Here is a 25,695-nt window from a genome sequence, read left to right on the forward strand (position 1 = left end):
TTGTGGTTAATAATAGTATTCGTTAAGGGAAACCACTGGAACGGCGCTTCTCACACCTCAATAAGAAGATCCTACGAAGTCTAGTTACAAGATATAAGCAAGGAAACTTGTGTGACTCTGGATTACCTCGTATTTGTTATTATAGTGCGGAAGTATTCCGTCTAGGTACGTATACATAACTCCCTATGTACGCGCGCCATGAAGGGTGTTCTATTTAGCAGGAAATCCTTTCAGGTAATGTGAAAGGATACTGACACTTTGCTAGCATAGGACAGCTGTAGATGTATTCTGCCTAGCTAGAAACACTAGAGGCTAGCAGAACATGCTTCAACCGGAACACAAATATGCTTGAACGTAAGAACAGCATAAGACTTCTAATACAAACGAAAAAGGCATAATAATTGCGTAAAAACGTTACGTAACACGTAAGCCACAAAATAGTAGGCTTCGCACATGGAATGAAATTTTAGCACAGCTGAGTAAAGCCAGTCGGGTATTTCTCTTTATATGTACTTTAGACGCTTTGTTTTTGGCTCAAACAGCTCAATTACGACTTTTTATGATTAAATAATCGAAAAAGGATTTAAGTTATACGTGCGAATTGTTTTTTACTTTTCATTCACTCACATTTACTCTAGAAATCAAATACGCTAAAGAGATTTAATTATTTCTCTCCGATTGTGTCCTTTCGGTATTATGTGCCTTTAATTAGATCTAGAAACCTATTGACGTGCCTAGCATTACGTCCATTTCTCTCGCACTGGGTATCTGGTACCAGCTGCTCAATAAACGTACCATTACCTCAGAAAACATGAAATATGACCACGTAAGGAAATAGGACGATTTAAAACTAATAGAGTGATTAAGAAAAGTTGGCTGACTTCTTATTTGGAAAATATCTTAAACGTGAAGTTTTTTCAGTAAAGTCTATCCTGTAAGCAAATACTGTGGTTATTAGCGAGCCGGCTTTCTTGGGGAACTGACGGTGTCTCGACGAAAGCTGTTTTTAGCGCGGGCATTTGCCGTAGATGACACTTTGAGTCTAAAATATCTTCACGGCGGAAACCGTTTTAAATTAACGGAAGCGTGTATGCTCGTATCAAAGTAAGAAAAAGGCCGTTGCGGCTTGTAAGAACACCTACATGGTAGCAACATCTTTTTAAAAACAACTAGCCGTCCTTGATGGTTTGTATTGAAACGAGACGCATGCCAGTTTACAAGCGATAACTTACCCTGTGTTTGTATTTTAAATAAAAGTACTTTCGCTAAAAATACAGAGCTTGAGTGTACGAATGTAATTAAAAAAAGTATTTTTTAAACAATTTCAAAAATGCTTATAAGGGCGAGATAAAGTCGTTAAAACAAGAATCCTGAAAGGGTAATTACACTGTGCTGTTTTACGGAATGTGTAAAAATCGATAAAAAGGGTAAAAAAATCTCAAAGACTATTACAATTCACAGATCGTATGCATTATCAATGCATGCTGACGATGAGCAATCAAATACTATATCGTATCCAAAATAGAACCTGAAACTCTTCTGTCTTTTTGGTGGCATGTTATACCATCAGGCATCGAAAGCTCGTCAGTAGCTCTGTAATTGAATTAAAAAAAAAGACTCACTGTAAATTCAAAAACAAACAAAAAATGATCAAGAACCAGTATCAAAACATTTAGTTACTCTCTATCTCTGCGCGATAGCTTACCATCCTTCTCACACTTGCTTCAATTTTGTTCTATGGCCAAACTTGTTTTCGCATTACCATGAAGGCCCGAACCTTCTGATTCCAAGGCTGCAGAAATTTGGGAACCTTCTGTTTCCATAGTCGTTGCTACAATGCAAATGCTATAGGTTCCAAGGCGTGACAGAGTCGCGCGCTATGTTCATGCTATAAAACGAAAAATCTAGTTCTCCAGGTGCCAGTTGGGCCACATAGGGTTCCGAGCGTTCCCGTTAGCGCTGCGTGACATTTTCTCTCAATGATTATGTACTAGAGCTTCTATCTTACCAATTATTCGCTTCGTCTAACCTTGCTTCGTCGATGATTTTAACAGCAAACTAGCAAACCTTTTGGTACGGTCAAAAGTTTACTTCGTTTACCGCAGGTTAACGGTACGCCAAGCGTAAGCGGCTCGATAACATGCAATTATCAACGCTAGTAATGCTTACGGCAGTAACGGCAATAGCAGCAAAAGGTCACCTTCACTCAATAAAGTGAGCAATTTTTGCTGGCTTTTCAAAAACGCTATGTCTTGTGACGGTCAACGGATCTATGGGAAACTTTATAGAGGTAAATATCTGACGCGATGTCAGTTACCGATTGCCTCATGGGACGACGCAGGTCTTTTCTAATATCTTATTTTTGATATGATCTATGTTGCAGATAGCGTTTGAATGGCACTCATCGGAAATATCGTCGCTTTCGGCTAGGTCATATTATATAACAAGAGCTTTTTATGAAAGTTTCAAAAGCGATAGATAATGCATTTGATAGTGGTATGAATAATCGTCGTCCGCAGTATATTGTACAGGTTTCTGATTGGCAGCGATGGGGTGCTAGATTCTGAATTGCTCATACGTTCATCTAATACAATTGTGATTTTCCACACAGAAATAAACCTGAATATATCTATAGGCTTTTTGTTGGATGAGGCACGTCTCACTTTCATACAGGCTTTGCTATGCATGCGTATTTATTTGATTTGATTAATAAAAAAAAAAAGTTTCTCTTGAATCGTACCATACGGCTTCGTGAATCAGAGGGTGTCTATGAAAAATATTTGATACTTTAAACCCAATATCAAACATATTCAGCGAATTTTATTATATTTATACTTGTAAGAGGAAAACATGCGGCAATATTCTAGTCAGTCACTACGACAACGCGTGGAGTGTTTTACAGTGACTTAATAATGCAGTATAGAAGCCGGCAAAAATAATGGACCTTGCAAATAAAAATAACTAAGATTTTTCACGTTCAATTGGTTCCGTAACACTTTCATTCTATATCGCTTGGCCAGCCAAGGATAGCTTTTACATTTTTAACTATGCTTACATTTACTTAAATATAATGCGTTTAAAAGGCTCATGCACGGTGCATTGCAAAACAGACCGTACACGGCTGTTGTACGATTGAGAACTACGCGACGCAAGGTAGTAGGACAGCCTAACGTACTTTAGAGAAAAACGATCCTCTTTGACTATGCGCGAGCAAGGAAGTCACCGTCTCACATGTTCTGTAAGTATTCCTTGGTCGGACCCGTCTGACACGTTCGCCTTACCATGTTCATCCCAATCAATCCCTGTCCGATGGCCCTTTTCTCTCTCCGAGAGGACAAACTCAGAAGACCGACCTGGGCTGCTGCAAACGGTCAGTTGGATAACAAGACTTACCTTCTTTGTGTTTGCAAAGCTAAACAGCGTCCGTAGCATCGCGATATTTCCATTCGCGTGAAACAACAGTCACTACTCGATATAAAGGCGAAGCAAATAAGCACCTTCGTAAAGGTTTCACATATATTGAATAAATAATACCTATGATTTTCCCGGGCAATTTTATAATGAAAATCAAATACATTCCGTAAGCAATAAACCGCTGCTTTATAAAGGTGAACAAAATAACCGTACTTGCGTTTCTAACTCAATAAAGCTAGGGCTTAAATGATAAACTTTAAATAAAAGGTAAATTTTGTTGCTGGCAGCCTCGTGCTATCACCTCTAAGGGCGAGTGACGCGTGCTACCACCTACCTATAATGTTTTATTCAGTACAGACCTTTTGAGGGTACCGATGAAGATTTCCCACTCTATTTTTTTATATTGGGCCTTTTTAAACCACAGTAGTACATTTTTAGATCATCAAACGATTTTCATTTTACTTGTTTATCGAACACAGCTGTAGTACAACGAAGCGCAGATCGCTATAGATTGTATAGGCGATTCAAACGCTTTTACTCGCTGACTCAGAGGCTTCACGAGCGGACGCTTTGGCACACAAGATTTCTCCCCAAGGTGATCGATCCTAGTGGTAATATTCACGTTCGACCAAATAAATGTTCACAGTTCAAAGACGTTGTCTCACCCTTATAGATTTAGATGCTGCGCTCTTTCACAGTACCATAACCCCTTTGCTAACAATAAATATTTCCACTCCAGTTCCGATCGCTGCTTTTGTTCTGCCTGGTATTATAATGGGTGCTTCAATTTGCCGACTTTTTAGGCGACCGTTTGGGCGTATGTGGCAAATTTAGGCTCAATAAAGGCTACGAGAACAGAGTCGGTCTACTAGAATAGGTTTCGTGACAGCCCTACCGAACTAATAGAATAATTGGTTGGTTGTTGTCGAAGATGAAGTGATAGAATTTGTAACCGTATATATTTGTATTTTTTACATTCTGAAATATTAAGAAAAACCGAATGTGTCATTAAGTTTCGAACAAGGCGATGATTAAGGATAAATTTGCATAGTCCCGATGATCGGCTTGTTTGCCCATCTGCTAGATCGGCGAAACACTAAGATCACCTGTATATACCATCGTGTTAAAAGAAAATAAATTGAAAACGGAATATCGAAGTTGCACGTATCTAACAAACGCCGATAAAATGTCTATGTTGATTTTGTTAGTAGTCAGCCAACGCTTGGCTGATCCATGTCCTAGGGCGCCTTACAGTTTCCGGCCTGCGGGACTCTTTGGAACTGCGTGCGCTTGGCCTGGTAGCCGTGCATCCTTCACATATTTTGCTCCGGCACTGTTGGCATGATGGTAACATTTTTGTACTTAGGCGACATCTATCTCTTAATCGTCAAGTTTCTAACGACTTGATGTCTTAAGCCGAGCTCATCATTTTTCGTATACAAGTCCATAGACCTTGTACTATTCGTGCCTGCGTCTTTAGCAAGCTTCGGCTTACTTCTCGCTTCCGTGTTTCGTCATTCTTCTAGGACGCTTTAGGAGCAGCGCGAATAAATATATTTGTGGTTTACACGAGAATTTGTCGCTGTGGAGATTCCTTGTTTTTGCGAGAAAGATTTCCGTAAAAATGTTTCGCATAAATATTTAGGTATGAATACGTGACTTATGGAAAATTGGCTGTTAGCATCAGTCTCACAGCTACCTCAGCTATCACCGAGACCTTTTGACCGTCCTTGATCCGAGACGAAATGTTCGAAGCTTGAGGAAAAATATTGGCGCAACGCGCAACTTGAAATCCAATATACTGCTTACCTTTTACGTCTAAAGAGTACTAATTCGAAATGTATTAGGCTGTTACATAGGTAACGGCGTTTTCACTTTCAATCTATCGTTTACCTAGTACCTTCCCACTCGTTATGCTCTTCATTGTATAGTGAACGGAATTATACTCCAGGTTCAGGATTCAAAGATGTTTGTTCCCAATGATATATGATGAGCTAGAAGATGTACCCTATCGCACCGTTCAGCCATCTGACGTCGACGGGAGTTCTGGATGACAAGAAACTCGTTAATAGGCGTAGAAGGTAAACTATGGACATTTGATTATAGTCATTTTGATTACATGAGATTTTGTCACAATAAGAAGTTTGAGTGTTATATAGATATATAGGTAAAGGAAGAATGTCGCCTCATTGACTGTTAATATCAGTTTAACAATACATAGCCACAATGACAGGTTTTGGCATAGAACACTTACGTGGCTAGAAGTTGTGTTTTGACGTCAATACGAAGCAAAAAAAAATAATGGGTGGTTCCGAGTGGTATGCCGGTGAGGTTAAATCAAATATCCGCATTAACAAAGCCATAATTTGCATTTGATAGGACTGGAAAGGTCTTATGCGCTGAAAGCGAAAACGAAGGACAAGATGATTAGGAAAGGTCTATGTAGAGCCCGTCTGCATCTAGCGGATAAAAATATCCAACAGAAAAAACCCCTCTGACCACACAAAATCGTCCTTATTCACGACAGTGCCAGGCCACACATGCCAAATGTTAACGGATTACTACCCCTTACGATAACTGACGCATAAGATTCGGAATTAAAAAGAGGTTAAAAAAACCGGCTGGACAAGTTAAAAACCTGAAGAAAAACAAAACACCTGACCCGACATCTTCCAAAGAGAAGGAGTGTAGAAATTGATTGAGATTTAGGGAAGTGACGATCAATGCACAACAAACTGTGTTTCTGTACCTAGCTAGACTAACTAAGCTAGACGTTTTCACTAGATGGAAAAAGTGTCATAGCGCGTGTACTGGCCCAATAAGTTCTTTTGAAATCCACCTCTATTTTTTAATTCTGTTTAAAAAGTTCATGCTACTGAATAACTAAATAAGAACAATATTTTCATTCAAGTTCCTTCTGATATACAGAGTAAGTATGAGTTAGTTGCTTCAAGTTAGATATATTCTTCGCTAAAGCCATTGCCATTGGTTGTCCGCCGCGGCAATTACCGCGACCGAAAGTCGTGCAGAAGTAGCTCGTCTGCTGTTCGCTAACAAGTACACATGTCAAAAGGAGGAAACGAAATTCCTCCTTGTGATAAGGTATTAGAAACTGAAATACGCCGATACCAAATCCGTTAATATTTGCCTTGCCGACAGGCAGTGACTTCTCACTTTTTACGCTTGTCAATGGGGTGAAATGTGTTACGATCTAATCAAGCAACCTGTTTGGTCCACGATGGTATTAATTTATCAGATATGCCCTTTGGCAATGCAACATGAAGCTAGAGTCGGCAGACAGCCTTTAAACAACCGGTAAAGGGACAGAACAATCTGCAGAAGGTCAAACATACGCCTTGGTTTCAATTTCCTAACTGTCTTGCCTGGGCATAGTTCTGTGTTCTACAATATCTACTCAAAACGATTAACAGACAAATGTTAAAGATAAAAGATGATCTTCTCTTAATGCAGTATACCCATATTTTCCGAACAACAAATACCTAGAAATGTTTGCTAGAATGAGAAAAAACATTTCGGAACATTTTAGAAAGAGAAGACCTTTGTGCATTTTACAACAAATAGATAGACGTGCGCTTAAGATTACAACTTAACATCAGTACTGGTAAGCAACCTAGTATGTCGCGAGCAGCGGCATCTTTATCTGTACATATGTTGTAGGGTAGACCTAAAGAGGAGCTCAGTTCTCCACCATCACTTGAGCAATGCAAACCGTGAACTAATAGGTTGATCATGGTGAATATCTCGGTATCTTCAGGCAAATGTTTTCCAAGTATTTGTATGAAGTCGTCGATCGGTCTCTCTATTCGGCGGAGCTAAAAATCTCGTTAATTTCATGCAAAGATATAGACTAATAGCTTTTAATTTCATTTGCTCCAGGACGCCAACCGATGCTACAATTAGCCTTGAAGCTATCGCAATGAACCAATGACTTTGTCCCGTGGGTTCGTACCAGCGTTATGACTAGCGCGCGGTATTGTCTTTTAAAAGTTACACACGTCCAACATATTAAAAATATATATGGATATTTCAAACGCATGCACATGATTCTGTTCATGCACGTAGATCGCGAAATTAGAATACTCTAATGAGTATATTGTGTAACATGTCGATTTAGGAAAACTGCGCCAGGGCAAAGGTTATGCGGTTTTGCTCGAGGGAGGATAATATACGAAGGGAGCTTATAAAAAAACCGGGGGGTTATCGATGATTTGTACACAGCTATGCTGAGCTGTATATTCTCCTGGGGTGTATCGAGGCATCAAATATTATAAAATATTCCTCGTAAGGCTTAGATTCATAACACCTCAATGGAACAGAGTGTGTTTCGTAGTAGATACAGAGTTTTGTCCAAAATACGGTGCCCTATTGTTATGGTTCAGTATAGAGACGTGGGCGTTGGCAGACGTCGGCTCCTTGGCACTTTGATAGTACCAGACCGTAGTACAACTTATAGTTTCCAATGCAAAACTGAGACCTAACTATGACGAATGGCGTCATTACGATGAAACTTGCAGGTATCGTTCGTTAGGTTAAATAGTGTTTGCTTAGACAAATTTAGCGGCTATGCGAGTGCGTAATCATATGAACAAGCATCGATAAATGCAAGATGTATTGGTTTATTTATTTCCAGTATTGATTCAGCAAAAACGGCATAACTATAACCAGACAGCAAAGAGAAAACTTTAACTTATAACCTTTGCTGACATCTGACGTACTCTTTGTGACGCATTGTCTATCTAACTTTTAGTCTCTATATAATAATGCTTTAGTAATAATGTACCGACTTGAATGACAATATCTTGTTTTGTAGTCAATACGCTTGTTTATAGTCTGTTCATGGATAGGATGCGGCCCTTGTCATAACGGGATTGCAACATGATATTGTCGCATTACATTGCATGCACATCAATAAGGCTTTATATAACACCTAATTTAGAGAGTGACTGAAAGATAAGTTAGGAACTTCTCCAATTAATGGGTAAGGTGTTTTTTTTTTTGTAGTCGTAGATATGGCAGCCACGATACTTTACGGAATTGGAAAGACCTGAAACCCTAGCTGATCATTTTCAAAAGACATTTCCAATATTCTTTTTGCAAACGCATCATACTTCAGGAGTTAATAGGTGCACCAATTTAACCTAGCAACCGTTTTTTGACTTTTGAGTATTTGCAACACCGACGTGATTTTTATAGTTTAAAAAAATATAGATAAAGGTCTCAAATCATCTAATTTAGGCTTTTGGATCTCTTAATTGAAACAACTAACATCGGGCTCAACAATAAAATTTTAAGTGTATCCGCCTATCCAAATTGTGTTGTATATATCACTTTAATATTATCATTTGCTTTAATATCGTATACGTGTTATTACCTTAGCTTATAGACGCCTAGAGGAAAGCAAACGGTTTAGGCTGAACGATTTTTCCTAGAAGACTCGTTATGTCCGAACATTAACAACCTGAACATGTTATCAAAAGAATAGTGCCATAGATTGCTGTTAAGTTCATATAGAGACAATCACAGACAGCACAAAATGCTTGCCAACAGATTCTAAAAAGTTCTATAACTTGGATAAAGTCTTTGAAGGTACCTACCTCAATGACTCTAGTGGAAGATTAGGTGCTATTACTCGGCACATTCAATTAAATTCCGCCTTCAGTCTCGTTACGCACAGAGCGGGTAACAGGAAATCCAAACCATCACAGCATAATTTACTTTTAACACTTCTCAAGTTTTTTTTTATTCAGTATTTGTTTCTTATTGTTTACTTCTTGTACTTAACTTCTTCGTATCTTCTTTTATCTGTACGCACTTACGTTTTTGTTTGTGCTGCAAAATTACGGTCCGTTCGAAGGGTAGCTTGCATAGGAATAAAAGTAAAATTTTTCTCGTTCATATTGAAGTTCCAATACGTTAATCGGGCCACCAGCGGGAAGGTGGACGGCATTGAATCGATTCCTGTTTTACGAAAGGGACGTACGGACTAGTACACGATCATTTGGTGAAAGGCCATTTCGGTTCAGCATAGCAACGCTTTAATGTCCCATCGGATGAGTGAAATAGGTTGTACCTATTTGGCGGCGCCTAGAAATGATACCGTCGCCCATGGAAAGTATAGCATCCTTCATAAATGCATGTATTTGCTCTGTACTATATAGTCGCATAAGACATAAGAGAAGCTTGTAAGTATGCATAATACATTAGATGATATCAGAAGCCGTATTCGTACGGTTCAAAGTTTTAGGACTACGGATTCAGTTCATTTCTTACAAATTAATGACAAGAAATATAATATCGGACAGCAAAAAGCTTTATTTATTGCTTTTCACCCGCCGCACTGAATACCTTCGACCAGCCAGAATATTTTGTCCAGAGTCCACAGAAGTATTCTTTGCTCTAAGATCTAATCTCCTCTAAACGGGAGCTTTTCGTCCGTAAACAGTTGCAATGAGCTAAGAACCTTCTGCCAACTCGGCGTTCATCATCTCCCTTGCCACCATTATCGACGATGATTTTTTCGTTTGTGCAGATCCCTTCCGGAACCGATAATCAGTACGTTTCGCCAACGGACGATGTAGGTTGCTGTGGATGGCGTCGCCTTTGGCACTAACACGGACGCTTAACCAAACTTCTTTCCTTTTATAGTTCTCCTGTGTTCCTGCCGTACCGGCCATTGCCTGAATAACAGTTACTTCGGGACCCACGGGATCACATTCTGCGGAAGCAAAGTGACATACTTTGTCCTTTCACATGGATCGATTCCTTTATGTCAAGCTATTCAACAATATCCACACGTACCACACCCTAGGCCATAAATGTTTTATTATTGTAATAGATTGTGAAATGTTTTGCCTAAGAATATGTGCTGAACTGATTTCTTCTGTTGACTAAGTGTGTACTTTTGGGCAGAGCTGAGTTTTGAGACCTTTGCAAAATCAGAACGACCAAAAGGCGTTTCAGCTCCGGAAAACGTTTCATCAGTGATACCGATCCGAGTGTAAAATCAATTGGTTATTCCATTTTTGTTTGTTTGAATGCTAGCTGCTAAATCTAGGGTAGACAAATGTTATTCACGCCAGACCAAGCCGAAATGTATTTAGATAAATGAGAGGATAATTTAACATATGGCTTAATGATAAAATTCAATAGATTCAACTGTAATTTATGTACACAGCACTTGTTTCTTTGTCGATATGGGACACAGCCTAATTATTGCATTATAAACCTAAACTTCATTTTTCATCTTGTACGAGAAAAAAAAAACAGAAATTAAGGATTAATGAACATTGATTACTTTGAAAATGCTCTTGGATTATGGCGAGTATTACCGGTAATGTCTTAGATATCCTAATCATATTTGTTACTAACGTATTTATCATTGACTTCGACCAGCTTGTTTAAAGCTGTACTTAACTATTCCCCATTTTTTGCTTCTTGCGACTCACCGGACTGAAAGCCAGTACGCGACACAGGTATAACAGAAACCATGTAATGTACATCCATATAATCATATAACAGAAAGCGTTGTGGCCTAAGATCTGTAATGGGAAAGTAATCGCGACTTGTAACATTTACATAAACAGCCAATGTCGAAATCTTTGTCGAAACCCTTGACCCGCACCGTTGTCTAGCTCCACCACCGCCACAGCAGCACCAGCAACAACAATAACAGTACTAATCATAATGATGGTGGTAGTAATAATAACAGGCAACTTAATTTGGTATGATCAAAGCTTTACTCGTATCTCTCGCTGTGGCAAGGACACAAAACGTTTACTACTAAGGTGCATATATTTTCTTGTTACCGTAGCAGGCCGACAATGTTTTTCGATAGCCGTAGTTCGCCACAGGAACAGGAGGCTAAGGCAACGCAACGACGATATCCCGACCAGCATGGATGAGTCTATGAGATGCCCATAAAGTGCTGTGAACTTGCACAAATCAACTTTTGCCAGCTTTTCGTTAATAGCTGCCACTGCTAAAATGAATAGTATCGCTACCTGAATAGCAAGCCTTGCAATGATCACGCCGCTTTTGTTGTCGGCTGCGTAGGTTTCAACTGATGGTGACACGGCGTTACCATAACAGCACGTGTTGCAAACACGATGACCTAATCCAACAAGACTATTTCGTATTCCATCCTTCTCTAATAATTAGCCTATTGCATTGCGGTAGGAATGCTGGGCCGCAATCCGTGCCTGGTTGTCTTGCCTGCCTGCCTGCCTGCCTACCTGACGAAAGGCCATTCTGGTTTACGAACGGTTAGCCAATCGTCGTATTAACCAACCACTCGGCCTTTTACTCTATATGTCGTGTATTAGGCTCACGTATATGGCAAGAACAAGAAAAGCATGTACTATTTGCTTTCTACACGTACATTCAGCCAGAGTAATATTGTTGTCTCAGACGCCGTCGTATCACATGTCGGTGCAGTGGACATCCAGTAGCTGTGGCCAACTGCGACAACATCTTCGTCCGTGCGGGCAGCTAAAAAGTTGGGGCCAGCTTGCGCCTAAAAAGAGGCCAGCACGCTACGTCTCTATATGGGGCCGTTGTTTTTACCTTGCCGTTTCATAGAGTAAACATCTTCGGCCCTATTAGACGCAAATGAATACATTATCATTCATCGTAATTATATTCGTTCATGTCCTCTTTTCATAACTACTAAACGATAGCGGTTATCCTTTCCACTATTTTACCAGTTGCTCTAACTGTCACCGTTAACAATCGGACGATCTGGCGTTCAGCTGTTATAATTTAGGATGTTTTTGAGATCCCGTTCATTCCCTTGACCAAATCCCGACTTCAGGATAAATCTAGTGGAATCAAAGATGTTTAAATAATCAAACCTTTCCTGTAGTATAAGGTTTGGGGAAGGATAGTTCATTAATACGTTAAGGTCCAAGTCCAGCCATGTACGCGCACACAACCATTGCGATATAAAGAACGTTGTAGACTCTCCGTTCGTTCAATTGGTATAATACTTGTTAGGATATTCCATGTTACGCTACGCAGGACAATGGCCGCACTGAAGTGTAGTAATGAGCAGCATTCTTGCAGATACTTCATTACATCAATAATTATACCTTCCAGATATAAAAAACTGAATACAAATAATGTTATTATTGATCTCCATGTTATTTGTTTTTCAAAAAGAAAGCATAGTCCATTTGCCGCGTAACAATGTCATTTCTAAACTATTACATGTACACGCGTGAAAACACCAACTTTTAAAAATGAACTCCAAATGACCTCAACAAGCAAGGACAAAGAAGGTAATACGTTATTCAGTTAAATGCAGATTAACAATCGGCCGGTAGTAAACTTTCTCATCAGGGTCGTGGAACATAATATACGTTCTGTTTGGACTTAGATTATTATCTAGTATAGCTAAAGTAAGACTGATTAAACTTATGCTGTTGTCTGATAAGTGATTTAATACATAGTTGTACGAAGAAAATGTTGTCATTCTGTTGAAATGATATGTTACCTTCCTATGGCAGCTTGTTTAGGTTCAGTTTTATTGTTGATGCTAGCAGTGATCCACAAAATATACGGTGTCTGTTCCTGTTCTGCGTGCGGCTAGTTTAATATCTACAGACGATGTGTCCATAAAATTATTGTCACTTTTTTATTTGCCCAGCTCCTTCCTTCACTCATAAACTGTTTGTTGATGAGCATGCCGTACCTAAAACTGCAGCCGGTGTTCATTCACTCGTGTGAAGAAATCGCTAAGCAATAAAAACCTGAATTTTTTTACTTATCTAGAACTTGCGAATTTCGCGACGTTACATCTGTGAAATGAAGACGGTTACCCGCGATGTCTGCTTATCTTCAGCTCTGGGTTTGTCAGGCACTTCCGGCCACACTGTCACGCAACAGGCGACTTACAATAGCTCGCTGTAGTACAATTCAAGGCATATGTTCAAACCTCCATGAAATTATATCCTAGTGAGTGCTTATTCAGCTTGTTGCACATTAAAACTTTTTTCTTCTATAAGTAGTATTCTTCTGCGTTCCGCTTCCCCATTTGCAAAACGTTGAATGTGCTCACGTATTTAATAACTTATGCATGCATTTTTTGAATGGAATTTTACAAAAGTGAGGGTAACCTGACCTACGCATCTGTGGATTACCGTTATGCTGAGACAGAGCCCCTTACGCAAGCTAATCTACGTGTGAAAATTCATCACGTAAACGGCTTGCCTTCTTATAGCTTGCCTGCCGAAATTAAGGATGATCACTGAGTGTTCTCATAGACACAAGGAATATACAGTCTCCCCTAGACAACTCCGCCCACTTCGTCCGCAGACTGGAGTTACATCGTCGTCATAAGCATGCCCACAAAATTAAAGTATGCACTCTAATTTTCTCCAGTGATGCTCGCCATTACAATTCTTCACTGTCCGTCTTATTTTTTTTAATTATGAGAACCTTCGTATGGAACAAATATGTTGCGGTTGAAAACAGGCACTCGACGAGTTATACCGATTCTCCTCGCTCTTTTTTTTTTTGTTTCTATTTTTCGAAACGTCTGTTCGCTGAGTCATTACATAAACCCAGATGCATTAGTGGTTCACCCAGATCTTGCAACCCATGTTGAGATTGCTCTATGAAATTTTGTAAGCAAAATGTTCCCTCTAAATCTTGGTTTCTGATAGCATACGCTCTTTCAATAAGACACGTCGAGAGAGCTGAGAAATACACTTCAAAAAGCTAAGTCAGTTACTGTTGTAACATTTCTGCTGAACTTGTTGAAACAAGATCTTTTGAAATAGTTCGATAAATCCGATGACGACAGCTAATGAAGGGTGACAGATGAACCGCAGCAAAACTATATTAATATAATTAAATTGCTATTAGTTTCAGGCCCAGATAAAATTACTCGAGAAATAGAATGAGTAAAAGCTACGTGGTAAGTCACAACAACGAGGAAGAATATGTTGTTAGATAAAGGCAAACGCGTAGCATCTTCATCGCATTAAAACAGTTATTTTTGTCACGTACGTTTAGTTCAGCAATCTCGTCACTAGAAATCGGTTGTGGACAATTACCATTAGGACTATATTATGATACGTAGTTCATAAATCAAGTGAAGCTTTCCCCACCAGTTCACTTTTTACAGTCATTAACATCACGATCACGAAATATAAACCTTTGTTTTTTCTTATTAAACATATTATTATCAGCATAGGAAAATAACTAAGAAAATTGTATGAGTGATTCAGTAGCACTCGCAATCAAGAGCAGTTGTATAGCCTTTTCCCATTGAATGGATGATAAAACGTGCATAACGGGTCAATGGATGTTCGGTATAACCTGTACAGTACAAGCCATATACATGAGAAAGCGACACCAATAAGCCAAAGTATTATTCAGAAGATAATATGTTAAGTAAGATATGAACGAATTTTTGGAGACATGTAACTTTCTCGGGGATAACGAGGTAAGAGGTCCTTAACTCTGTATGAAGCCAGAAGCCTATGCTTCGACCATACGTCTCGTTTAGGGATTCTCAGGGACGACTGGAATCTTAAACCTACCCATTTTGGTGCTTACAAGTTCAGTTCAGTCCGCAGACAAGCGCGTTATCTTCATCCATATGCAGTGCATGGAGCAGACTCAGTGTTTCATATACAACATGCTGTATCTTCTTAATTCCGACCTGACACACATATATTCGTAACAAGTGGCATTGAGGACTTGGAGCAACTTAAAGAGACGACAATAACGAGGGAAGGCCGTCAGCCCATAAGATAGCTTGCCATAGGAAGACAGATAGCGCCAGAATGCAAAAGTGGTCTTACGTAACACGTCAAAGTCGACAGAATAGCTAATGGCTTGAGAGTGACTTGGGTTTACCTTCGTGTGAAACTTCGTGCAAGAAAATTATTGATAGGAACGTCACCAAGCAGTTGCACAGGTCAATCTTTTTGCAAATCATTTTGAGCGGTTCCAAGAAAAAACGGCAAATGTGCAGCGTAGACCGCACTATACGTAAAACAATATTGCATTCATATCAAACAGAGAAGAGACTTATCGTCAGCTCGTCCCATCAAATGGTCGAAGGGCTCGCTGCTATCGTTCGTCGTCTTTTTTCGTACTCAAACAAGTGCTTTGCACTAGAAGTTCCCTATCATTCACCCCGGCGGCGGTTTTCTCGTGAACTCTTACGCGCAAGAGGTAGGATTGTAATTTGGTCTACTTGCTAAATTAATTTCAACGTAAGTTCGGTAAGGGGCAGCAAATGCTATATATACACTCCATAAAATAGGAAAAAAATCGAAATGATTACGTTTGTTTTAACAAAAATTCTGTTTAGATGAGGTTTTAGTCGTAACCCGAATTCGATTGTCAACTACATAAGTTGGTATGTCAAACAGTTCTCTATTGCACCTTTGCCCTAGACAAATGTCTGAAACCTAAAAATGTTTCGAACTGTGTAGCTAAAACTGTAGGATAAGATGATTGTTTAAGGCTCGTTATGCACATACTGTGTAGCCTGGTAATCTTAGGGACATGTTGTGGCCTCAGTTCGAACCCGAGCATAGCCAGGCTTTGTTTCGTTCTGCGAGCAGCCGTCTAACCGAGTGCCTAACGGCGATACTGGACGTAAAATTGGAGGATGTTATGTATCTATTTTATTTGTGTTAGCTTTTCTGCGAACAGAATTTAACAATTCGTTTTGTTATCGTTGTGAACGTACAATTACGGCGGCCAATCAACCGTAGGATGTTGATCTTTTTCTTACGCCAGCCTGACGTTTTCATTTTAGAGGTGAATATAAATCATGTATTTATAACGATGTAAAATTGTTTGCGGTACCTTTGTGTCCTAATAATCCTAAACTAAAAAAGTGTAACTATAGTCCATTGGCTTCATTGTATTATATGATCTCCTTTATTCAAGGAGCGTACAAGAAGGCTATAATAGGTCTAAAAAAAATGGGCTTCTCATGGACTAATCCTTCTATCTACCACAAAAAATATATTATTAACTGTGTCAAGAGTGGTTAAGTTTAGAGCTCTAGTCGAGACCACCCTCGTTGGCCTTCTACATAGAGTTGAATAGACACAATCACCCCATGATGCGCGGTACAATACACTAAATCAGCTTATCCACTATTGAAACTAACTAATTGCATAGTTGTATGAGCCTTATTTTAAAGCCGTGTATTAGATAAATCGAAAAGCATTTTAAGTACGACTAGTTTTGCCGCTACTTACGACATTATTTACTTTTATTTTTAACATCTCGGAAATAACGTCTCTGAGAAGCTTCGTCGTGAACTCCGATAATAAACTTGTTGAACAGGTCAAAATTCGTACAGACCGGATTCTACTTTGACGCTTCGTTTTTAAACTAAATTTTTTTTAGATTGGCCTGTTTATCACTTATTTATCTGTGTTAAGAAAATTTTATCCACCCTCAACTGCTGATTTCAATTTAAGAGATATTTTGTTTTGTGACCTTTTTACAACGACATGTCTATAATACTTCTTTTCAACCATAGGTTGTCTTTGCGTAACGTACATACGCTTCAAACTCTACTCGATAACACCGAGACGTTGCATTAAGTTGAAGTCTGGCCTGTCTAGAGATCTTCATGGTGCAAGATCGTTCCTTCGCGTCGTGTTTTACGCACTTGCTTCAAAATGATGAAATGCTACGATAAACTAAATACATAGTTACAAGAGTACCCAATGCTCACCTGCCTGCCGGCTCCTAGTTCACGTGCGTTTTTTTTTTATGGACAAAGCACGTACGCCACGTTATCAACGTAAGAGCATTGCAGTTTCACTTCGAATATGCGAGATTTTTCTGCAAACTGTTTTTACTGACGCAAAAAATGTACGATGAGGGATACGTTGATAACGGCAAATGCGAACGAAACAATATTCACATGACGGTTTTATTTGTTATGAAATAATGTGTCTCGACCCTTTTTAGAGATTCTGATGGCACTGCGACAATTTTTGTACAAAAGTTCGGCTTTAAAGAAATGCTTAAATTTTAGAGCTTTTGTTTCAGGGTTTGTCAGCTTCTTTATTTTAGTTTTATTTACGTTTACTTGTTTGGAATATGCTCGAGAACAAGTCTCAATCCACGTATACTGACGCGTTTTACGATCAGCTTTTTCAGGTTGTTAGGTTTTAGAGCAAAAATAAGAGATGTAAGTAACGATTTTAATTGCAATGTACATATATCGCGTTTTTTACTATATTAGAGAGTGGAGCCTGTTAAATCTTTTGAAATCAAATTGCTGCCTACCTTGTAGCCTCTATTTCTTAGATAATATAATTTACAACACTATAGTAACAGTGTGAAAATTATATGTTTAATTATATATATGAGATTAATTGCTTTTAACTTTTTTATTTTGTAATGATTTGAAGGCTGCTTACTACACAGCCTGCGTTTTATGTAGTCGAAGGGTTGATAAGGGATGATTTTCATCAAAAAAGTCAAGTGTTAGAAAAATAATTATTACATGTAACATAGTCATCAATTAGCTCAATTATAAGCCCAATATCTTTACATCATATCTGGCAGTTACCGAAAACGGGAATAACATAAATTAATTTTCTTTGTACTTCGCGGAACTTATTGCGTGCGTACATACGAAGAAGTTGGAGCGATGCCGGAGGGGGGGTACTGCTCAGATCATAGCAAACACGTCCCACACGAGCTAAGCTTCCATGAAGCGATATGTCAAACTAGATTTCGTTGGGCCGTGTTTTATCCTCGTAAATGAGAGTTAGTTCCATCCCGCGTGACCTTTTGTGGATAGCTCAGTCAGTAAAAGTATCGCTTAAGCTAAGGGATATCGCTGATCGATTCCGTTTCGCATCGTAACGGTCCATGTTTAATGCACACCTAAAATCGATCGGGCAGTTCATGCCGTACAAAAATGATAACGGGCATACTTGTTTTTGTAGATCCAGGGCCGAAACTAGGACTTGCAATACCCGGGCTTTAAAGCCTTAATAACATACTCGAATGTAAATGAGAAGGCTGACAAACAACACTGTTGCTGCTGTACTAATATAAACGTTTGGCCGGAACCATAGTTTGACAGTTACCTATTTTCACATACGCCGGAAGTATTTTTAGTTTGGGCTGGCTTTAAAGTTGCGTTCGAATTATGCAACAGTAACAAGATAAAATAATTAACATTTTCTTATAACTTATGAAATAACAATTTTCTTAAAGGCTATTGTAGAGGTCTTGGATGGTATAGAAAGGCTTCTGTTTTAAAATATAGCTAGATATATTTATGTAGTTAAAATACATTATAAAAAATTGCTGTCTAATTTGTAAGATATTGCGTTGTAGTTCGATTTTGACGCTATGCCTTATACGTCATCTACTTTGTTTTACTACTACTAAATTTCCGATAACATAAATTTATAGTAAATCTATAACACTGTTACACATTTCAACGTAAGGTAAGATACTATTGAAGTTTAGCCTCGAGCGTAGTGGCGTGCTTAACTTAAGGCAACGTGCTATGGTCTGTATTGTTGGAAGAAACATATATATTCCGCAAGCTACAAGCGTACAGAGGCGTGAGTAGCCTACGATTGACAAAGAACTTGAATGATTATTTAATTATTATTATTATAACTGTTAATGCTTACTAATTACAATTTCTTGCTGTTTACGATAGTACTCGTATATAAGCTCAGCGTAAATGTCAAGCAGGCAATATACTCTTTGTTTAATACTTACATTGCATCCGTTCTAGGCGGCAAGTTTCAGGGCTATGAAGAACGTACGCTTGGTATGCCTTGACTTTGTCACATTGCTACAAAAAAGATTTTCTAGGGGTATCAGCTGCACGTGCGTTTAAAGCAATCTATGTAACTGCTGGACGTTCTGCTTGACCATGCATATGAGCCAGCTAATCGCTAGCAGTGACTCCCCTGGGTCCGCTGAGTATGTCCGACACTTGATGTGCTCCCTTCGCAGACATATTCGCTTCTTGGTGCGCTTTCATGCTCTGCAGGTTCTTGGCTCAATATGAAGTCGAAACACGGCTTTACGTGTCTACGCCAGTGGCTCGGTATATGAAATAAAAACGTCGTTTTTTTTTTTGGCAGCAACACATGTTAACAGTTTGCGGTGTAGCCTAAACCAGTTCCGTCGACAAGTCCCTTACCAACAACGAGGGTCCTGCTGAAGCTTACAGAGCAAGCAGTTCTAAACGTTGCATATTTTATTGCATCTCATCTCATGATAGCCAGCATCACATAGTTGCAACACTGAAACGTGCCGTGAAAACTAGGCACGCATCGCCTGCTCTAGTTCTCGTACACCTTAGGTTGAGATTAGGCTAGGAGGCGACGTAATAACAGCTTTATTTAATGGAAGGTCGTTGACGTTACCTACTGTAACTCAATCCATAACGGCCCACCCATATTTTATGATATTACAGAGATTTAATATACTATAAATAGACGTCCTAGTGACCTGGACACTTTCCTAGAAAACTTTGGTACCTGTATGGCCTCATAATTTACATAGGATGTATAAAAGTATGGGTGAAATTTTCAATATTGATTTTCTGATAGACGATAAGGCTGATTCAAATAACAAACCGATCTTTAATAAAGATCATTATGCGACATGTACGTGGTCGGTCGGTTCCTTACTACTGCGGAGGTTGGTGTTGGAAAAACTATCGAAAAGCTAATGCCATCATTGCTACAAATGTTATCTCAACGGAAAAGATTTTAGGTAGACATTATAGTTCACGTTTGCCTCGAGCTATCTAAAATGACACTCTGAAGCCAAGGACATGATTTGACGAAACAAAAAAGCTGCTAGGTAAACAGTTGTAAGAGCAGATCTTATCCTCACGATTCGTGAAAATTAGGGTCTAATTTTGACGGCAAAGGCTGATATGCAATTTAATTTAAAAGGAAAGTTTGCTGAACGCTACCTTTCTGACAACGGTCAAGCGTAAACTGAACGAACTAAAAATGTAATATTGCTACATACAGTGCAGTATTTCCAATTAACAATTGCTTGTTGAATTCCTGCTAGATTTTACAATACTATAACAAGCGACCTGTCTGAAATCTAGTAAAACGATTTATTAGTAGTATTAAAATCGAGGCCCGTTTACCAAATATCGACGGGGCATATCTCTCAGGACTTATTTAGCTAAATAAGTACAAAATTTTCATTTGACCTGACACCTGTGTCCACTTATAGTTATTTGCTCACTATGTAAGTTGAATAGTTCTTATGTAGCCAGCGATATATATTGGTCATAGTGGTCACCCCCCGTTGAAGTCACCCCTAGCTTATAGTAGAAATGAACTAACTTTATTATCGATAGCAATGTGAAAGAGAACAAATAGCATCTAACGAACCCAGCACGCTGCGAAAGCACCGTTTTGTTATCACTGTAACATTGACAGGTAATTATTTTAAGAAGCAGAGCTATTTTCTTGAACCCGAGCACAGAGGAAGCTAACCCTCGATACATGTGCAACCCAAGAAAATTGCATCTTCCATGGGTAGGTAGCTACGTGAAAGTGTATGAATGCGTAGAATGCTCGCACGTCTTCTACTAGACACGAGCTGAATCGGCAAGGAATAGTGATGTCTGCAGTAATATTCTTTCGTTATGTAGCTACCGGCCGCTTGCACCCCTGTCGTCGTCTCGACATTTGACTAAAATACCGTTTCAGTCGAGATACAAAGCAGCATGGCATATCGTACGTAAACTTGGGTCCGTGATCTGAAAGAAACAACTGTTACAAATATTTGGCGTTAAGTATTGCTTCAGACGGCTGGCTTCCAGTGCGAAATGGGATATATTAGCGCTCAGTTTTGAGCTACTATTTTATGTCCCCCCTAAATTTATGATTATCAGAACCGTATTTGAGCGTCAGTCACTTTTTAGTGATGTGACGAACTGCAAACGTACAAAATACACAAGCACATTCAAAGAATGATTAATACTACGCAATCGTTAATTTACAAAAGGCATGCGCCGTAGAAGCGAGCTATGCTGTTCGTGCAGTAAAAGATAGCGGTTTACGTAGCGTATACAATTGATCGACTGATTGTCCGTCAGGAAGGCGATTACAGTGCGAAGGGTATAGCGTTCTATATTTTATGCGGCCGTTCAATTACAAAAGTTGTTACGAATGTACTTGAATGAAATTTTATAACAAGCCGCTACCGGCCGTTTTGCGATAGTAACGTTATTTTTTTTTATTTAATATAAAAACCGGCACCTTATAACAGGTATAATATGCAAAAATCAAATCTATCCATAGATATTTCGTGTATATGAACGGAATACTAATCATCAGGACAATGACAAGAACTAACCCAATATTTAGGCACAAATCGTTTTTCCCCATTTATACTATTCAAGATGCACGTTGGAGACATCATGACCACCGTCAAAAGTGTTACTTACAAAAGTTTTTAACCTTAATACATGCTTTTAACCGCGATATAACTTACGATTTTTTCTAGCAATATTTTGCTTTCTTTTTTTTTATTTGTTAACTTGCATTGCTTCATTCGTATCTTCTAGAAGAGTTGAAATGTTCTAGATCTAATGCTTTCAATTAAAACCAATTTCAAAGTAAAAGGCACGAGCGGCTGACTTAAGTCGAAACGAACCGTAGAAATAAATCAGCGCTAAACAAGGCAAATAAGACACATACACTTCTTATTCTTGTATCTCTTTATTTGTTTCTGATTTCTAAATTATTTTTAGGACATGTTATAGGTCCTCGAATGGACAGGACTTCCTGTAGATTGACCCCGTTTCGTTGTATGGCTGTCGAACACAATAGTTGTTAATTGTAAATAAATTACAGTTTCAAGAAAAATCATAATGGCAGAAAAAGCCACAACATTTGAGCCAGCTGAAGAAAGATTTAGATAGCTTGTCGCAAGTAGGTTTCCCTTCGAAAAATACTCTCTAGAATTCGAGGGATACACGTAGTCGTATTCAAATTTATATGATATAAAAAACTTCGTAATCAGACGGACTTATAAACAGGTTGAGGTTAATGTTGGCTACCTCTTTGCTGTATTTCGAAAGAAACTGAGGCATGGCATTGAGGTTTAAGGTTGTCATCAATACCCCGACAGGGTGTCTTCAGTTGCCGTTATAACAATCAATCAATCTACTGAAGAACACGAGATAGTTGGCCACATTTATTGCTCTATTCTCGGTGAGTATCCATAGTAGCAGATGCTTTTGATGTCTATTGCAAGTACTACCATCATCTTGCTACAGAACCTACTCGGCACTGATCCGACCGCAATCCTTCTATAGGAGATCACCATTTTTTGGTCTTTCCCCGGGTAGCGGTATGGATTGACCCACCCTCATCTCCAACGAACGTATGCCCCAAGCAAATATTTTGTTAATTAAAGTTCTGAAAATCGCAGGTGGAATACACCACACGTATTTCCAATTGACTTAAAGTAAATTCAGCGTTTTTTTTAATCAGTTTCGACATTTTCAACGTTTGACTTACGATTCAGTAACATGTTATATGTAAAATGCCAATGTTTGTCAAAGACCTTCCTGATTGCGGCAATGCGTCCTTGTTCTTCAGGTCCTGATACTTAGTCTCTTTCTCCCTGATTTTTAGCAATTTAATTTCCTTTCTTGAGACCTTTGCACCATTTACGTACTATGATTTCTTTGGCTCTCCTTGCCTATTGTCTTCACCAATCTTCAATGATTTCCCGCGACGTTGTGATCTTCGAATGACCAAAAACTTGATGATTTTCAAAACTAAAAGATGCTTTCCCTCTAAACTCATTTCTCCTAGAATAAACTCAATCGGTTTTGCCTGCTAGCGGCCTCTAATTCTAAATTTATTCGATTTTCAGGTACACCGGATTCGCCTGTAACAACGTAATAGCATAAATGTTCACGGCTTAATCTAGAAATAATTATAATGATTGAAGTCGCGAAGTGACTCTCCGCTAGCTATCCACTTGTTTAATCTTTACCATTAGATTAGCAATCAAGAATGAATACTTTGTGTGGTATACGTTAACTTTAACCTCCTGAACTGGCCTTCTTCGCAGATTGTGTAGGCCAAACTTGACGCAGAAGCAGCTCGACTTGCCACAATGGCGTATACGCCTATCCAAGCAGTAGGCATGGAGGTGGTCGTTATTGACCAATGAAATTAAATTGATCAGGAAACTAGGCAGGACAACTCAGTTCGCTAAATCCTATTCCACGAATGGTCAAAATTATCTGTTTTAGAGGCCAGTAATGCATTAACACCTGTGAAAGTAGTGAAAATCGCGCTTTTCTTCGAACAATAACATTCACTATGTATTCTAGAAACCTTATCAGTCCAATGTTTATCTAGTCCTTAGAATAGGAAAACCGTAACGTCCCACAAAGGCGTGAGCCATTATGAGTTCTACTATATTGGTCTTAGATATCTGTGAATAGAAGTGCTTGGGTTATTTGAACAGTATCCGTGATAGGGTAAAAGTAAGGCTCTGAAAGGTATATGTCGTCGCCGTCCAATAATATTTGGATCATAAAAGATAGAAAATGAGTGAAACATGGCCATCGATACCTTCTTCCTGCTGATGCATTTCCGGCGCTAGCTTCTCACGAATTAGCCAAAGGTTACATCTCTCTATCGTATACATATATATGCTAAAACAAATACCGCGGTATCTATCACAGAACAATTGGAAAAAAAAACCGGCGGAAATCAGCGTGATCTTCAAAATCAGGTTCTGTCTTCTCCTCAAGGTCTACTGTCCACAAATCTTCTCTTGATATCGATAACGTGCATAACAGCCTAATCTGCAAAAGGCACCAACATTAAATGCTAAACTTGGCTTAATTTACGCCGAGCGTTATGTCTATATTTTCGTAACGATGCCTACGTCTCCAAAGGTCCCGTACGACTGATCTTTCGATAGGACTTCTGAAGCGGAGCGACCTATATAAAATGTTCGAGTATTTTTCTATATATATCTAATCAGTAACACATTTTGATGAATACCCTGACTTCTAGATTTAAGTGCGAGTACGAGTCTTGTTCGTGTCCGAAAAAAAAATACATATTGGTACTATTAGTTTGTATAAAAACACTAAACACACTAACACCTTGAAACACAATTTTAAGTTAAAATATATAACTAATTACTGAAAATGCCTTTAGGGAAATATTTGTGTCAGTTAACTAAGCATAAAATCCCCGAAGGCAACGATAGGACCTAAAAAGGTGTTTACTTAATTTAATTGAAAATGAATCGTTTAAAAAATTCCATAACTTTTTCGGGTGACGAATATGAGATAGTGCACTTATCCTTTCGGTCAAGCTTAGATTGCAGACTAACTGAATATTATCAAAAATTCCATATTGTTGGTGCAAGTTTTTCAAGCGTTTAACGTACTTATAGCACCCAGTTTGTATGCCTCCATAAAATACTACTATATGGCATCTTTTATTGCAAAATTCTCCTATACAAATCGTGATTATTATGCGCTAACAATAGATAATATGTTGATGAAGGACAAGTAACAGAGGTCACCTAAAGTTGATTGGACTTCTTAGAAATATTTTGGGGCTGCTGAAACAAGTTCATGTTAAAGAACTGCGGGTGGAAGTAGACTATTATCATAGACCACAACAAAAATCCATTGCAGTTACGACTCCTGTACTCTATATTCTTGTGCCTATCGTTATCGGGAGGCCTTCGCGTTTTGTGAATTGGCCCTTTACTCAAGTAAAAAGTAAATCTGAAACCAAACTCAATGTCTTTCGATAGGTAAAGAAACACATTTTCCTTCGTTCTATACGTTGTTATCCCTAACCATTCATCGTCGGAAAATTTTTAAAATGCGTTTGTTACGACTATTTGATTCCAGGGAAGATACTGCCGGAGACACGCTATCTGCCATCATTCAAGCTGTTACGGAGCTTTCGATTACACCTATTTTAGCCTTCGCAGCTAATAGCATAGCATCAAATCCACAACAAATCTTGAAATGTTTTTTTTTTTTACAAAATCAACGATTCCGTGACGCTCCTTCACATCCAGAACGTGTTATGCTGTGATACATACGAACTGTAGCCTTAACACCAACTCAATACACGCTTAACTTATTGCCTAGGGTACAGTTAAAGATAGCATTTAAGCTTTAGCTTACATACAACAATGGCAATTTTAGCTGACAAAAGGGACAATCGAACGTCACATTATCGTTATAATCTTAGATAATTTCTCGCT

At 38.7% G+C, this 25,695-nt stretch overlaps 1 long non-coding RNA gene across 1 annotated transcript; it reads right to left on the minus strand.

Annotated features, from left to right (window-relative positions):
• Positions 1-9,724: 9,724 nt before the first annotated feature.
• Positions 9,725-19,490, minus strand: LOC147758513 (uncharacterized). The gene is made up of 2 exons (XR_015319105.1): positions 19,168-19,490; positions 9,725-10,150 (listed from the first exon to the last, which is right to left on the minus strand). It is a non-coding gene; the product is annotated as an uncharacterized LOC147758513 (long non-coding RNA).
• Between the last annotated feature and the right edge of the window lie 6,205 nt (positions 19,491-25,695).

The sequence above is a fragment of the Varroa destructor genome, unplaced genomic scaffold, assembly GCF_002443255.2.
Source record: "Varroa destructor unplaced genomic scaffold, Vdes_3.0 BEIS01000001.1, whole genome shotgun sequence".
NCBI lineage: Eukaryota > Metazoa > Arthropoda > Arachnida > Mesostigmata > Varroidae > Varroa > Varroa destructor.